Genomic DNA, 14,834 nt, shown 5'->3' on the forward strand with positions numbered 1-14,834 from the left:
TATAAGACCTTAGTTACATCCCACTTGCAGTACTGTGTACAGTTCTGGTCACCTCACTACAGGAAGGATGTGGATACTATAGAGAGAGTGCAGAGGAGATTTACAAGGATGTTGCCTGGATTGGAGGGCATGCCTTATGAGGATGGGTTGAGTGAACTTGGCCTTTACTCCTTGGAGTGATGGAAGATGAGAGATAACCTGATAGAGGTGTATAAGATGATGAGAGGCATTGATCATGTGAATAGCCAGAGGTTTTTTCTCCAGGCTGAAATGACTAACATGTGGGGCAAAGTTTTAAGGTGCATGGTAGTGGGTACAAGGGGGATGTCAGAGGTAGGTTTTCCGTATAGAGAGTGGTGGGTTCGTGGAATGCACTGCCAGTGACAGTAGTAGAGGCAGATACAATAGGGTCTTTTAAGAGTCTCAGATAGGTACAAGGAGTTTAGAAAAATAGAGGGCTATGAAGTAGGCAGTTTCTAGAATAGGTTACATGGTTGGCAGAACATCGTGGGCTGAAGGGCCTGTAATGTGCTGTAGATTTCTATGTTCTATGAACTGTGTGGGCAGATTTGCTATTGCAATCCATGCTTGGTGATACTAAGCAAATGTTGGAGTAATGCACAACAAATCTCTGAATTCTAGTTAACTTTGTCCTTGGGTCATAAAGGAAGGCCTGGTAAGATAATGACACTTGTTTATATTTTGGACTATTCTGATAGATTGGAAAATTGAAAGCGTAAGGAGGGAAAAATCTATTAACTGCAAACCAGTTAATAATCTGTCATGGGAAAAGTTAGAAGCTATTGTTGAAGACATGGCAAGACAATTAGAACAATTCAAAGTAGTTAGACAATGTAAATGTGGTTTGTGAGAGTGAAATCATATTTGACCAGTTTATATGAGTCCTTCATGGAAGTAACATGAATGAAAGAGAATCAATGGATGCATGTTGCGTGGCAGGCATTTGACATTGTGCTGGATTGAAGGTTGCAGCAGAAAATTACTTGCCTTTTGTCTTCTCCGTCCCTTTAGAAAGGAATTATATTTGTTTTTATTCAATCTGTTGGAATGTAATTGCTAAAGGAATTAAATACAAATAGTGACATTATTCTTCAGTTCTATGGGGCATTGGTAAGATTACACCTTTAATATTGATAATTGAGATTGTGTAATATATTAATGTCTTTAAGGAAATTTACCAATGCATTCAAAGCAGTTTAGAGGTAATTCAACTAATGAGCATAATTTGTTGTCATATGAGAGATTGGATTCAAATCAGATTTAGGTATAATATCATATGATATACATATGATTAGGTAGGCTTATATGCAGTGGACTTGAGAGAAGTGAGAGGTGGCTCTTTTGTAACGGGAAGATTCTGAAGGGCCTTTACAGAGTGGATGTCGAGATGCTTCTTAGTGGGAGAATCTAGAATTGGGGGTTACTAATTTATAGATAAGGGATTGTGGTAAGTGATGATAAACAATTTTTTTTCTCTCAAACAATGTACATCTTTGAAACTAAAGGACTGGTTGAAAAAGAGACAATATTTTAAAACCAGAAATACACAGATACTTGGTAGGTAGGGCATGAATTGTTTATTCATGAGTTGACAGGAATGAGATTACTATCATATCAACTATGGTCTCATTAATGGTGGAGAAGACTTGGGGGCGGAGTGGTTTACTCTTGCTTCTTATTCAAGTACTTGGTATTGAGTCAACAAGGCAGTAAGTTCTATTGAATGATATTGAACCAATAATTTAATGGATTTAAAAAATCAGCCACACTCAGTTTTCCAGACAGTCAAAATGTGGTCAAGTGAACAGTCTGAATGAAGGCTGTATGAACAATGAGAAATATTAAATAATGTTTGTTGGTACGTTCTTAATCTAACCACCAATCTATCATTTGGAAGTGTGCTCTAGTGTTCTCCTCTAGTTCACCTAGTGTTGGCAAGGCTCTTGCTAAATATCGATTTGATTTCAGTCATTGGGTTGGTTTCCAAATTTATGAAATACCCATTTGACAAAGAATTTCTTTCAATTAAATGCTAATTTGTAAATACAGCATCAATAATCTAACAAAATTAAAGGAATTTGTAAAATAGTGACCATGACATAAGACCATGAGATATAGAGCAGAATTAGGCCATTTGGCCCATTGACTCTGCTATGCCATTTCATCATAGCTGATCTATTTTCCCTTTCAATCCCAATTTCTTGCCTTCTCCCTGTATCCCCTCTTGCCCTGAATAATCAAAAATCCATCAATCTGCCTTAAATATACCCAATGACTTGGTCTCCACAGCTGCCTGTGGCAACAAATTCCTTGGCTAAAGAAATTCCTCCTCATCTCAATAGACAATAGGTGCAGGAGTAGGCCATTTGGCCCTTCGAGCCAGCACCACCATTCACTGTGATCATGGCTGATCATTCATAATCAGTACCCTTTTCCTGCCTTCTCCCCATATTCCTTCACTCTGCTATCTTTAAGAGCTCTGTCTAACTCTTTCTTGAAAGAATCCAGAGAATTGGCCTCCACTGCCTTCTGAGGCAGAGCATTCAACAGAACCACAACCCTCTGTGTGAAAAAGTTTTTCCTCAACTCCGTTTTAGATTGTCCACCCCTTATTCTTAAACTGCGGCCTCTGGTTCTGGACTTCCCCAACATCGGAACATGTTTCCTGCCTCTAGTGTATCCAATCTCCATTCTGAAAGGACGCTCCTATATTCTGAGGCTGTATCCTCAGGGCTTAGACTCCTTCACCATAGGAAACATCCTTCCCACATCCACTCTATTGAGGCCTTTCGACATTTGATAGGTTTCAATGAGGTCACCCTTCATTCTTCTGAATTCTAGTGAGTAGAGGCCCAGAGCCACCAAACACTCTTCATATGACAAGCCTTTCAATCTTGAAATAATTTTCGTGAACTTCCTTTGAACCCTCTACAATGTCACTGCATCCTTTCGTAGAAAAGGGGCCCAAAATTGCCAACAATACTCCCAAGTGAGGCCTCACCAGTGCCTTATAAAGACCCAACATTGCATCCTTGCTTTTATATTCTGGTACTCCTGAAGTGAATGCTAACATAGCATTTGCCTTCCTCGCCACAGACTTAACCTGCAAATTAACCTTTAAGGAATCCTGCGCAAGGAGTCTCAAGTACCTTTGCACCTTGGATTTTTGAATTTTATCTCCATTTAGAAAATAGCCTGTACTTTTCTTCCTTCTACAAGAGTGCATGATCATACACTTCCTGACACTGTATTCCATCTGCCATTTCCTTGCCCATTCTATTAATCTGTCAAAGTCCTTCTCTACCTCCTCAAAACTACCTGCCCCTCCACCTATCTTTGTATCATCCTCAAACTTGGCCACAAAGTGATCAATTCTGTCATCAAGCTCATTGACACATAACGTAAAAAAAGAAGTGGTCCCAACATAGATCCCTGTAGAACACCACTGTTCACCAGCAACCAATTAAATAACACCTTGCCTCCAGCTAATCAGCCACTGCTTTATCCATGCTAGTATCTTTACTGTAATACCATGGGGTCTTAATTTGTTAAGCAGCTGTATGTGTGGCACCTTGTCAAAGGCCTTCTGTAATTCCACGTACACAATATCCACCAATTCTCATTTGATTATCCTGCTCGTTATTTCAAGGAATTCCAGCAGATTTGTCAGGCAAGATTTTCCTTTGAGGAAACTATGCTGACTATAGCCTATTTTAGCACATGACTCCAAGTAATTCAAACCATATCCTTAATAATCGACTCCATCATCTCCCCAAAACTGAGGTCAGACTAACTGGCCTATCCTTTCCTTTCTTCTGCTTTTCTCCTCCTTGAAGAGTGGAGAGACATTTTGCAATTTTCCTTTCCTCCAGAATCATGAAAGAATCAAATGATTCTTGAAAGATCATTACTAATAAAGAGGGGAGGAGAAGATGGCAGCGCGACACAGTGCGCGCGGCTGCTCCGAAATGATATCGTATTTGTAAGTAGGTACCGTGCACAATCCTTATTTGATGGAGACGGATGTGAGAAGCACGGAGGAACACCTGGAGAAACTTCTAAAATGCCTGCTTCGCTGCCATTGCTACTATGCGATTGAGAAGGCCCCAAATCCTCGGCTTTGCCTATTGTCTGTTGCCGGGGCCAGGGTCGAAGCACTCGGCAGAGATGGTGCTTGGTGTCCGGAGGGCTGGTCAGAGGCTCAAAGTTTTCGGACGGACTCAAGAGTTGGCTGTGATCAGGTGCTTCCAGGGTGCTGCATTGGCTAGTTTGCGGCGCTGGAAGTTCATGGCAGAAAGAGAGTTTCTCTTCCTTCTACCGTCTGCGTGGGATGATGGCACTTTTCGAGAGACTTTGAGACTTTTTTTTTACCATGCCCATAGTCTGTTCTTTATCAAATTATGGTATTGCTTTGTACTGTTGTAACTATACATCATAATTATGTGGGTTTTGTCAGTTTTTTTTAGTCTTGGTTTGTCTTGTGTTTCTGTGATATCATTCTGGAGGAACATTGTATCATTTCTTAAGGCATGCATTACTAAATGACAATAAAAGAGGACTGGGTGTCCTCACAATCTAATCTAATCTAATGCCTCTTTAGGCAAAGGATGGTAAATTGGTGGCATTTTCTACCACAGGCAGCTGTGGAGGCCAGGTTGTTGGGTCTATTTAATACAGAGATTGATAGGTTCTTGATTGGCCACGGTATCAGAGGTTACGAGGAGGAGGCCAGGGAGTATGGCTGAGGAGATGAAAGAAAAAGAATCAGTCATGATTGAATGGCGGAGAAGACTGGATGGGCCAAAATGGTCTAATTCTGCTCCTATGTCTTATAGTCTTACCTCTCTTCAGGGCCTACTCATCTTTTCTACCTTTGTTGCCAGTACCAATATGAACTAAGACTTATGGTTGCTCACCCTCTCCCTTTAGAATTCCATAGACCTGATCTGAGACATCGCTGACCCTGGCACCTATGAAGCAACATATATCTGTCATACCCACAGAATCTCATCTCTGTTCCTCTGACAATGGAATCTCCTGTCACCACTGCAGTCCTCATCACTTCTCTTCGCAGTCGAACATTTTAGAATTTAACATCACAAACTATCCAATGTGTTAAATTAAATTAAAGCTGACTTTTGAAGAAAAATGTTAAAATAGCTATCTTAAACAGCCAGCTATCAGAATCAATATCAGGTTTATTGTCACTGACACAGCAAGTTATGAACTTTATTGTTTTATGGCAGCAGTACAGTATAGGCAAAACTAATTATTATAGGATAGAATAAAATAGATAAATAGTACAAAAGAGGAATAGTGAGATAGTACATGAACTATTCAGCAATCTGATAGCAGAGGGGAAGAATCTATTCCTAAAAGGTTGAATTTGGTCTTCAGGATCATGTATCCCTTCCTTTTTATAGTGAAGAGAAGTTGACATGTCTGAGATGGTGAGGGTTTTCATTGATGAATACTGCCTTTTTGAGGCACAGTGTCCTTGATGGTGGGGAGGTTTGTATATGCGATGGAGCTGGCTGAGCCTCCAACCCTCTGAAGCTTTATAGAATCCTGTACGTTGACGCCTCCATATCAGATGGTATTTCAACTAGTCAAACTGTTCTCCACTAAACTTCTGTAGAAATTTGTTAGAATCTTTGGTGATGTACCAAATCTCCTCAAACTCATACTGAAGTACAGGCACTGGTGTTCCTTTATCATGATTACATCAACATAGTGGACCAGAATAGATCCTTTGAGATGTTGACACCAGGAACTTGAAACTCATCACCCTTTCCACACTGTTTACCATTTATGGATGGTGTTTAAGCTGTGCCTAGCCACATAGTCATGAATGTAGACAGGAAAGAGCAGGAACCTACAAAGTCTCTTGGAGGTATTCAAGTAGCTCTTTATGCAGTAAAGTGAAATATAAATGTACATCTGAAGAATAAAAGGACTGTATTGACTGAAGTTGTCTCATTATAAATCTACATGGATGATTATTATAATACTTTAAATTTATTAACATAGAAAATAGGAAAATAGGTGCAGGAGTAGGCCATTCGGCCCTTCGAGCCTGCACCGCCATTTATTATGATCATGGCTGATCATCCAACTCAGAACCCAGCCTTCCCTCCATACCCCCGACCCCTGTAGCCACAAGGGCCATATCTAACTTCCTTTTAAACATAGCTAATGAACTGGCCTCAACAGTTTGCTGTGGCAGAGAATTCCACAGATTCACCACTCTCTGTGTGAAGAAGTTTTTCCTAACCTCGGTCCTAAAAGGCTTCCCCTCTATCCTCAAACTGTGACCCCTCGTTCTAGACCTCCCCAACATCGGGAACAATCTTCCCGCATCTAGCCTGTCCAATCCCTTTAGGATCTTATACGTTTCAATCAGATCCCCCCTCAATCTTCTAAATTCCAACGAGTACAAGCCCAGTTCATCCAGTCTTTCTTCATATGAAAGACCTGCCATCCCAGGAATCAATCTGGTGAACCTTCTTTGTACTCCCTCTATGGCAAAGATGTCTTTCCTCAGATTAGGGGACCAAAACTGCACACAATACTCCAGGTGTGGTCTCACCAAGGCCTTGTACAACTGCAGTAGTACCTCCCTGCTCCTGTACTCGAATCCTCTCGCTATAAATGCCAGCATACCGTTCGCCTTTTTCACCGCCTGCTGTACCTGCATGCCCACTTTCAATGACTGGTGTATAATGACACCCAGGTCTCGTTGCACCTCCCCTTTTCCTAATCGGCCACCATTCAGATAATAATCTGTTTTCCTATTTTTGCCACCAAAGTGGATAACTTCACATTTATCCACATTAAATTGCATCTGCCATGAGTTTGCCCACTCACCCAACCTATCCAAGTCACCCTGCATCCTCTTAGCATCCTCCTCACTGCTAACACTGCCACCCAGCTTCGTGTCATCCGCAAACTTGGAGATGCTGCATTTAATTCCCTCATCCAAGTCATTAATATATATTGTAAACAACTGGGGTCCCAGCACTGAGCCTTGCGGTACCCCACTAGTCACCGCCTGCCATTCTGAAAAGGTCCCATTTATTCCCACTCTTTGCTTCCTGTCTGCTAACCAATTCTCCACCCACACCAATACCTTACGCCCAATACCGTGTGCTTTAAGTTTGCACACTAATCTCCTGTGTGGGACCTTGTCAAAAGCCTTTTGAAAATCCAAATATACCACATCCACTGGTTCTCCCCTATCCACTCTACTAGTTACATCCTCAAAAAATTCTATGAGATTCGTCAGACATGATTTTCCTTTCACAAATCCATGCTGACTTTGTCTGATCATTTCACCGCTTTCCAAATGTGCTGTTATCACATCCTTGATAACTGACTCCAGCAGTTTCCCCACCACCGACGTTAGGCTAACCGGCCTATAATTCCCCGGTTTCTCTCTCCCTCCTTTTTTAAAAAGTGGGGTTACATTAGCCACCCTCCAATCCTCAGGAACTAGTCCAGAATCTAACGAGTTTTGAAAAATTATCACTAATGCATCCACTATTTCTTGGGCCACTTCCTTAAGCACTCTGGGATGCAGAGGATCTTTTCCTTTTCTCAGTAAAGGAAAAGGATAAAATGCAGAGACTGGAAAGGAATCAAAGTAAATCAATGGGAAGAACGTCATTTAATACTATTTTAAGAAAAGACAATGTAATAAAAGGAAATAGAACATAGATCAATCTTCAGGAATAAATCAGCTGGAAGAATACAGTGTCAGAATCAGAATTATTATCACTGATATATATTGTGAAATTTGTTGGTTTGTACAGCACAATATACATAAAGTTACTGTAAATTACAAAAGAAATATAAGAATTAGTGCATAAAGAGAGCAAAATAGTGTTTATGGGTTCATGATCTGTTCAAAAATCTAATGGCAGAGGGGAAGAAGTTGCTCCTAAAGAGTGAATGTGGGTCTTCAGTCTCCTGTACTGCATCCCTAATGGTTGTAATGAGAAAGGGGGTATATCTTGGATGGTGGGAACTTCATGATGGATGCTGCCTTCTTGCGGTTTTGCCCTTTGAAGACATTCTCGGTGGTGGGGAGGTAAAAGAATTATTAACATTTTTGTTAGAAACCCTACACCAGAGTGGAGAGTGGTGAGCAATGTGGTGAGCAGTAATGTAAAGAGGAGAGAGGAGAACATGAGACAGACTATCAATACTGAAATCTGATAAGTAAGAAAGGTGATAATGGGAGGAATTAGGGGAGAAATGAAAGGCAGATGTAATCACATTGATATGGGGTGTGAATGGGCTGAAACATGTGGGTAATAGGTGGATGGAACCAGAGACAGAAAACAAAAATAGGTAACAGAGAGTTGGATTGTGATATAGGGGACATGGAACAAAAATAGTTTAATTGGATAAGGATTAGAAGTAGAGAAAGAGTGGAGTGGGGTGGGGAAGCCCAATTTTAGAGGTACCTGAAACTGGAAAAAAAAATTTCCATACTTTTGGTGTAAGTCTACCCATGTGGAATATGAGTTGTTATTTCTCTAATTTGTATTGGGCTTAAGCTTGGCAGTAGGGAAGGCTGTGGATGGACAGGTTACTGTAGAAATTGGAAGGGGAAATGAAATTGCTCGCTGAGAGTGGCCATTGGGGTGACTATTGTGGGCAGAATGTGGTGCTCTGTGAATTGATTGCCTAGAGTGCATTTGGTTTTGCTGATGTAGAGGAGGCCACATCAGGAGCTCTTAATGCACTAAATGAGGTTCTAGGAGACTAGTTCAGAATCAGGTTTAATATCACTGGCATATGTCGTGAGATTTGTTATCTTTGTGGCAGCAGTTGTCATGGTCCGGTCCGTGAAATCCGCATTCTGCTTCATGGCCCGGTCCATGTTCCTTATTCCAGGTTTTCCAGTTTTCCGCAGTTTTTGTTGAGGCAGCTGATTCTCGTTTGGGCTGGCTTCATAATTACCTTCAGGATTCAGCCTCTGGCTGCTGGGTTGTTCCTGTCCATACCCCCTGTTTGAATCCCTTCTGTTCCCCTGCCTTCTGTTGCTTCGTCTGAAGCCTTGCCTCGCCTCTAACCCTCGCCTGCACTGCTGTCAAGTTCCATTGCCGGAGCAAGATAAGGAACTGTCTATTGTTGTTTTGAACTGTCTCTGTGTCCATGCCTTCACTAGGTAGGTCTGGCTGTTTGCCGCTACCTAGTGTTGGGATCTGTCTTTGTGTCCTCACCTTCGCTAGGTAGATCCGTCACTTTGCCGCTACCTCGTGTTGGGAACCATCTGTTTCCATGCCTTCGCTCGGTAGGTCCAGCCGTCTGCTGCTGTCTTGTGTTGAGAACCGTCTTGTCCTATTCTGCATTCTGTGTAATGAGTCCCGGCCCTATGTCCTGTACCCAAGGAGGGGTCCTGGCTCTTGTGTTCCATGTTCCTGTCTCTCCCTCGATCAAGGCTGTGTGTTCCTGTCTCTCCCTCAACCTAGTCAAGGCTTTGGGGTCTCGTCCAGTCCTAGCCACGATCCAAGAACCTTGTTCTGTTCAAGCTATGGCTTAGTGTTCTCGTCTCGTCCATGTCTCACCCAGCCCAGGAGTACCTTGCCCAGCCTGGTGCTGGGGTGCCCTCATCCTGTGCTGGGGTTCCCTTGTCCTGTCCAGGAGTCTCACGTCCAGTCCTGTTGCCACTCCTCATCCTGGAGTCATGTCTTGTCCTCGCCTAGTTCTGGAGTCCGAGCTCGAGTCAAGTCCCAGGTTCTGGGTCCTTGCCCGGTCTCTGGTTCGGAGTCCATACCCAAGCCTTGAAGTACCCTAGCCTCGAAGAACCCAAGCCTCGTCATGTCTTCACCTTGATCTAGGGTCCGAGCCCAAGTCAAAACCCAGGTTTCAGGTCCTTGTCCAGTCTCTGGCTCGGAGTCCAAGCCCAGGCTCCTAGTTCCAAGTTCCGTGTCCTGGTTCTGCTATCCTAGTCAAGTGCTAGCCCAGGCCTTGTATTCTTGTCTCGTCCAGGGCCTGTGTCATGTCTAGCGTCCTTTCTTCCCCACTTCCCTTGCTTTCTTGCCTAACATAGTCCTGTTCCTTGTTCTTCAGTGTCTGTGTCTTGCCCAGCCTCCCAGCGCCCCCCTTATGACAGCAGTACAATATAATATATAATAATAGAGAAAACTGTGAATTACGGTAAATATATATATATATTAAATATTTAATTAAATAATTAGTGTAAAAATAGAAATAAAGAGTAGTGAGGTAGTGTCATGGGTTCAGTGTCCATTCAGAAATCAGATGGCAAAGGGAAAAATGCTGTTCGTGAATCATTGAGTGTGTGCTTTCAGGCTACTGTACCTCCTTCCTGATGGTAGCAATGGTATGACCTGGGTGATGGGGGTCTTTAATGATCGATGCTTCCTTTTTGAGACATCACTCCTTGAAAATGTCCTGGATACTATGGAAGCTGGTGCCCATGATGGAGCTGACTGAGCTTACAATTACCTGCAGCTTATTTTGATCCTGTATAGTAGCCCCTCCCCTCCATACCAGGCAGTGATGCAACTAGTTAAAATGCTTTCCACAGTACATCTGTAGAAATTTGCACGTGTCTTGGTGACATACCGAATCTCCTCAAACTCCTAATTAAATATAACTACTGTTGTGCCTTCTTTGTAGCTGCATCGATATGTTGGGTCCAGGATACACCCTCAGATATGTTGATACCCAGCAACTTGAAGTTGATCACTCTTTCCACTTTTGATCCCTCTGTGAGGACTGATGTGTGTTCCCTTGCCTTAACCTTTCTGAAGTCCACAATCAGTTCTTTGGTCTTACTGACATTGAGTGCAAGTTTGCTGCTGTGACACCTCTCAAGTAGCTGATAAATTTTGTTTCTGTATGCCCTCTTGTTGTCACCATCTGTAGTTCTGCTAACAATAGTTGTGTCGTCAGCCAATTTATAGATGCCATTTGAGCTGTGTCTAGCCACACAGTCATGAGTGTAGCGAGAGTAGAGCAGTGGGCTAAGCACACATCTCTGAAGTGTGCCAGTGTTGATTGTCAGCAAGGTGGAGATGTTATTTCCGATCTGTACAGATTGTGGTCTTCCAGTTAGGAAGTCGGTCATCCAGTTTCAGAGGGAGGTTCAGAGGCTCAAGTTCTGGAGCTTTTTGATCAGAACTGTAGAAATGATTGTGTTAAGTGCTGAGCTGTAGTCAATATACAACATCCAGACATGGGTATTTGTATTGACCAGGTGACTCAAGGCCACATGAAGAGCAAATGAGATTGCAATCACTGCAAAGCTTTTATGGGCATAGGCAAATTACGGTGGGTCCAGGTCCTTGCTGAGACAGGAATTAATTCTAGCCATAACCAGCCTCTCAAAGCACTCCATCACTATAGATATGTTTGTTACTGGATGATAGTTGTTGAAGTAGCTAACCCTGCTTTTCTTTGGCCTTGGTATAATTATTGCCCTTTTGAAGCAGGTGGGAACTTCTGACTGTAGCAATGAGCTTTGAACACCTCCACCAGTTGGTTGTCAAAGGATTTCAGAGCCCTACCAGGTATTCCATTGGGCCCTGTCACCTTGCGAGGGTTCTCACTCTTGAAGACAGCTTGACATTGGTCACCAGGACAGAGATCACAGGGTCACCTGGTGCTGCAGGGATCCTCATAGCTGTAGTTTTATTTTCCCTTTCAAAGTGAGCATAAAAGGCTTTGAGCTCATCTGGGAGTGAAGCATAACTTCCATTCATGATGTTAGGTTTCACTTTGTTGGAAGTAATGCCCTGCAAACCCTGCCAGAGTCAACGTGCATCCGATTCTGCCTCCAACCTTGTTTGGAGTTGTTCCTTTGCACTTGAGATAGCCAACCACAGACCAAGGTCACCCAACTTGTATGTCATAAATCTAGCCCTCAGCAGACTATGAACCTGCAAATTCATCTATGGCTTTTGATTTGGGTATGTACCATATGTTCTTGTAGGCACACACTCATCCACACAGGTTTTAATGAAGTTAGTGACAGCTGTGATATATTTATTTAGACTCCCTTGAATACAGTCCAGTCCACTGATTCAAAGCAGTCCTGTCCATACCTTCTTGGTCCTCACTGCGGGTGCTGCAGTTTTCAGTATCTGCCTGTACTCAGTACAACCAGGTGATCAAACTTTCCAAAGTGTGGCTGTGGGCTATCCCACATTCGTTGGTTTTTCTGGTATTACAAGTGATTTGTTGGTAATAATTATTACCAACAATCTAGGTGACTGATTCACAGATAACCTGGCCTTGGCCTTCTCTACTGCCATGATGAGGCCAAATGCAAACTAGAGGAACAACACCTCATATTCTGCCTGGGTAGTCTACAACCTAATTTCACAGGTAAAGCCCTCCCCAGCAGTGAGCATATCCACATGAAACATTGTCACAAGAAAGCAGCATCCATCATGAGGGACCCCCACCACCCAAGTCATGCTTCTTCTTGCTGCTGTTATAGGGAAGAAGATACAGGATCCTCAGGACTCCACCACTAAGATCATGAGCAGTTATTACCCCTCAACCATCAGGGTCTTGAACCAAACGAGATACCTACACTTGGTCTATTTCTGGTGTTTCCACAATGAATGGTCTCACTTTAAGGCTCACTATCTTGTATTTCATACTCTTGTTATTTATTGCTATTAATTTATGAATCCAAAGTTCAAAGTTAGGAAGCACAGAGTGGCAGTTGAGGGTTGTTTCTTGGACTGGAGGCCTGTGTCAGTACTGGGAACTTTGTGTGTGTGAGAGAATGTGCAAGGCATGATTTGCAGTTGATACTACGTTTGTAAAATAGGAGGAATTGTAGGCAGTGAAGAAGGTTATCAAAAATTACAGGGGGATTTTCATCAGCTAAGTAAGTGGGCCAAAGATTGTCATTGTCTTTTTGCCATGTTAGGGGAACTGAAAGCTCAGTGGCATGGATTTAAGGTGAGACTTGAAAGGTATAGAAGAGACCGTAGGGGCAACTTCTTCATCTATGTATATATTGAATGAGCTGCCAGAGGAAGTAGTTCAGGCATGTATGATAATTACATTTAATAACATTCAAAAGCCATTTAGATAAGTACATGGATAGGAGGAGTTTAAAGGTATATGGGAGAAATACAGGCAAATGGGGCTAGCTTGGTTGGCACCACGGTTGGCATGGATGAGTTAGGCTGATGGGCCTGTTCCAATCCTGTATTACTCTGGCTCTATCATTCTCCCAGCAGCTGTCTCCACCTTCAATCTCCCCACTCTCTTCCTCACCCCATCTTCCTCATTTTTGCATCTGTCACCTACTACCATGTCTCCCAACTCCACCCTTCCCCTTTCCTACCTATTTCGCTCTGCCCATCATCATCCGCCAACCCTCACTATCTCAGTCTATCATTTATTTTTGTTTTTTGTCTCACCACTTCCTCTTTCCTCTCACAGATGCTGCTTGACTTGCTGAGTTCTGCCTGCAGATACTTTGTTTTCTCCAGTTTCCAGCATTTGCAGTCTTTTGTGTCTCCAGTGTTCAAGACAAAATTAGAAGTAGGGATAAGCAATACAGTTCTTCCAGCTTGCCCCGCCTTTCATTAAGACCTTTTGTCTCAACACCTTTTTGTCCTGTCTTCGTGTCTTTTACTTTCTTAGTATCCAAAAAGCCTATGTGGCAGAGGATTTATCTTTACAGTCAAAATTTTATCTTCATCTCGGTTCTAAGTTGACAATCACTTATGCTTACAATAAGCCTCCCTGGAGAAAGAGTCTTTTGACCTTAAAACATATTGGGAATAAGACTGAAAGTTTGAAGAGAGATACCAGGGATTTTTGACCTATTAACTGAATATTTATTGCTGGTTATCTACTGGAATCTTGTTGGAGATGGTGACCTGCAAAAATGTGAGTTTATGCAATTGAGCCAGCAATGCTTTGTTAAAGTTGAGGTCTGTAAGTGCCAGGGTTACAAATCAGGAACACAAGTTTCACGCATGTTATTAAGTTCCCTCCGAAAATCTATTTAGATAATGATCAAAAAGAAGAGAAAATTTGCAGATGCTGGGAAGCCAAGTAACACACACAAAATGCTGGAGGAACTCAGCATGCCAGACAGCATCTATGGAAAAGAGTAAACAGTTGATGTTTTGGGCCTTGACCCTTCATCAGAACTGCTGATGAGCAGCAAACTTTATAATCTACATTGGAAGTTGACTAAGAGGTTGGAGATTAAAATAAAGGTAAGGGCTTAGATGAACAGAAAACGACAAGCTTATCCTCCTTGGGGATCTATTAACTTTCATCCTATTTAATAATAGCTTGGTTGAAGAGAGAGTAAGGAAGGGAGTTGAATGTTCAAGTTTGCTGATGATACTGAAGTAATCAGTAAATTACAGAAAAAAATTACAAAGGTATGTGAAATGAATGGGTGAAGAAAGTAATGGCCAATGTAGTTAATTTGGCATATGAAATAATCCACTGGGTTTAAGCAAATTAAATTGACCTTTTCCTTATGCATCTTTACATTACCTAGATTCTTATCAAAGAAACTTGGGAGTCCTGGTACTTATAAACATTGTAGACAAGTATAATAAGCAGTCTAAAGTCATGATAAACTCTACCTCAAGGCAACTAGTTGTAGCTGAATAGTTAAAAATCTATCTGAAGTGCTGCATTCAATTTTGGACCCAAAATCTCTGGAGGAAAATGTTGACCTTGTAGGTGTTGCACCTGGATTTACAGAATGACATCTAGGTTAAAACATGAAAGCAAATTGGATTTTTTGAGTATTGAAATTGCTTGTTCACTCTATTACTTAATTACAA

The sequence above is a fragment of the Mobula hypostoma genome, chromosome 6 (assembly GCF_963921235.1).
Source record: "Mobula hypostoma chromosome 6, sMobHyp1.1, whole genome shotgun sequence".
Taxonomy (NCBI): Eukaryota; Metazoa; Chordata; class Chondrichthyes; order Myliobatiformes; family Myliobatidae; genus Mobula; species Mobula hypostoma.